A 3,456-nucleotide genomic window follows, 5' to 3' on the forward strand; every position below is an offset into this window, starting at 1 on the left:
ATTTTTCTAATGGTAACATCAAATGTTTATAAGTACAAAAAATATTTTATGGCAATAATGGTTTTCATAAGTTAATTGAAATGATACATCAACTATGAGGAATTCTTATATTCCTAGCCAGCATGTTATAGAAAATGGTTGTCCCAGGAGTTTTTACTGGAAGGTGATCCTGTGAGATTTCTCAACAAAAATACAAAACAAAACAAATCTTCAAGAAAATTGAAAGAGCAGTATAAAAAAAAATCATATGTTTAAATGTAATTTAGTTTTACCATATTTATCAAATTATTCAATATTACTAACGTGGATTCAGAAAATGTGGATAACACCAAGTTATTTATTCTAAGGGGGGTGAATTACCCACCTTTTCTCCTCTTTTCCTTTTCTGAACACACACACACACACACACACACACACACACACACATATACAATTGTGTTTAGTATATGTATGGTCAAGAGTCAGCATTCAGGAAACAAAAACATGGTTTATTGTACTTTACTTCTCAAGCACAAACATATTTCTGAAATTTTCAGGTCAAATGAAGAACTTGATATTCAGAATTAAATTAAATTGACAACTTCTAGAGTGTCAGAAACAAGAAGATAGATACCAGAATTAGGAAATTTTAGAGGTTAACTAAAATGAAACAAAGAGGCATAACTAACTTACTTATACATTCACATAAGGATCATGGGTAAAGAGAGGAGTAAAAAAAAAACGAGGAATGGGAGAGGAAGGTTGAGGGAAAGGAAATAATAAAAATGTTTTTAGTATATCTTATAGCAAACAGAAGACAAAAGGCAAATCTATATTTAAGCTGAAATCTGAAGTCCAGTCTATTGAGGCGGCACCTAGCTTGAAGGAGAATGAATTCCTCAGGACGGACAGCACTGTACTCAATCTTGGCTTTCTTCCTCAGAAGCATCTGAGGTGCTGGTAGACTCAAGGAAGTATGCATCTATGCCTTGAAAGCCAGGACTTCCCCAGTGCTGGTAATAATTTCTCTGTGTCAGGTGACTCGTGAGGAACCAAAGCATGTGACTATCAAACAGGTCATGGTGGTGCAAGTTATCTCTTTTCTGCTTGTTCTGCTTAAGCACATCCTTTAACCCGGTAAGCTCAGTGAAAGCTGTGGCTGTGGGCGCCCAGATTTTAGCATCAAGGTCCAGGCCACTAGTTGCCATTACAGGTAGGTGAGGATGGGCTTCAAGACAGTTGACTGTACTGCCCTCGTCTCCCACCATGAACTGAATGATCTGGCAAGATGCTTTCTCCCAGAGAAAGATATGCCCACATCACTACCACTCATCACAAACTCACTTCTGGGGCCATAGAAATTCACACCTTTCACTGTGGCATCATTTCTGTGGCCCTTATATCTCTTAACATATTGAGCTCCATCTCTATCAGAGGAGTTGAAGAGGTAAATATCTTCACCACTGTAGCTCACTAGGAGCTCTGTGCCATCATGACTGTACACAAGACTGGTGATATTTATTTTGGTATCACAGTTGATCAGGTGATGAGGACAGAAATTCTTGAGTATGACATTGTTCTCATTCTCATCAATTTTCCTCTGGTCATAAATCCTCACAAACTGATCTCGTCCACCCACTGCAAACTGATAGGTATTGCTGGGATTTACATGGATTGTATATAGTCCCACTTTCTTCTCCTTCTCTTTTGTTACCACCATTTTTGAAGCTGGCTGCCCTTGTCTGAGATCAATGGTATAAACAAGAGCACCTTCACCTGAAGTTAGGTGGAGTCTGGCTCCAGAGCCAGACTTGGGGAGTCTGGCTCCAGAGCCAACTTGTGAGAAGCTCCCTTATGCTTGGCCACACACTTAGTATTCTTCCCACATACTGGAGCAGATAGTTCAGCTACCTGTACCTGGACATCACGGGAACACATGGCCAGGATGGAATCACCACAATTAGGAAGAAACTTAGCCTGGAAGACATTATTTTTGTGGCCACTCTCAAAGTCCAGTACTAGCCGCTTCCCTATCCAGTCCCACACTATCACCCTCAAGTCATCACTACCACTGGCCAACAAGGTGCCACGCTGATTAAAATGTACAGTGTTCACACAACCTAAATGGCCTTCAAGACAATGCTGTAAGCTGAAACGCTGCACAAAGATTTCTGACCCACATGCTTCATGTATAAAAGGAGAACTTGAACCCAACTGCTGCTCCCGAAGTGCAGGAAGGGCTTGCCAGCGAGGTCATGGGAGGGCAGATGTCTCTGAATTCACCCACTCCTCTAGGGCCTGATCCTCGTCCTCACTGTTGTTTTCACTGTACTGTACACATACCTGAAACTGTTGTTCATCTTCCTTCTCTGTCTCTCCTTCTTCCTCTAAGTGGTGGTGGAACCGGCTTTCCTCGCTGCTGACGAAATGGTCAAAGTCCTTCCTGGTGTGAAAATCATTGGTGTTACTTGAACTTTCTGGGTCTGCTCTTTCACTTTCTGTGCTGACATGGATGGGGGCACCATCTCCAGTCAATTTCGTAGTCAGTTTTGAAGCCTCTCTTTCAAAGTCTGAGTGTGTATTTCTCCCTGCCTCCATGCCAGACGTCTCCTCTGAGATGCCAAGCAGGCTTCCATATTCTAAGTCTTCTGAGGCAGTTGTGCCACTCTTGTGACCAGACATTTTGAAGGATGTTTCCATTAACTGGTCTGGAATGGGGAAAAGCTGACTTCCAGGATATCAGGGAAGGAAGCAGGCCCACCCAAAACGGGGATGACCAAAGGGCAAAAGAATAGGCTAGCGGTAACTATATTACAACCAGTAAATCAAAGGAGAACTGGAAATATCTGGCTGAGGCAGTTGAATGGATGGTGGCCGCTGAAGTTCAGAAAGCTTCCTTCCATCTCACCTCTCACAGTATTTGAGACGACTTTTTTCCCCCTAGGCCCACAAGGTCATACCCTGCAACCTGTTATACTCTATGCACCTGCAGAACTATCAGCAAAAGTGTTCATCCTTAAGCAAAAACATTTTCATGTGCCTTTCATTGCTTGGCTTGAAGATCATGTGTTGTATGGAATGAAGATAAAGGCAAGGGTTGTGAAGGGTTAGCTAAATGCCCAGCACCTAGTGACTTCCTTACATACAAGAAATATTTTAAACTGGGTGCTGTGTAGCATGCCTGTAATCCCCAGGACGTCGGAGGCTGAGGCAGGAGGATCGTGAGTTCAAAGCCAGCCTCAGCAATAGGGAGGGGCAAAGAAACTCAGTGAGACACTGTGTCTAAATAAAATACAAAAATAGGACTGGGAATGTGGCTCAGTTTTTGAGTGCTCCTGAGTTCAATCCCCGGTACCCCTTCCCGGAAAAAAAGAAATATTTTAAGAGTCAGGCGGTAGTGCACATTGTAGCTCAGTGGTTGAACTAGATTCAATTGCCAGTACCAAAGAGGGGGGAAGAAATATCTTAAACAATTAA

General features: G+C 42.3%; 1 pseudogene across 1 annotated transcript; it reads right to left on the bottom strand.

The window, feature by feature from the left end:
* Positions 1 to 899: 899 nt before the first annotated feature.
* LOC306651121 (DDB1- and CUL4-associated factor 8-like) lies at positions 900 to 2,661 on the bottom strand (annotated as a pseudogene). Its single transcript has one exon. The product of its transcript is annotated as a DDB1- and CUL4-associated factor 8-like (transcript).
* Positions 2,662 to 3,456: the final 795 nt, after the last annotated feature.

This window comes from Sciurus vulgaris (assembly GCF_902686455.1).
Source record: "Sciurus vulgaris genome assembly, chromosome: X".
Lineage (NCBI taxonomy): Eukaryota > Metazoa > Chordata > Mammalia > Rodentia > Sciuridae > Sciurus > Sciurus vulgaris.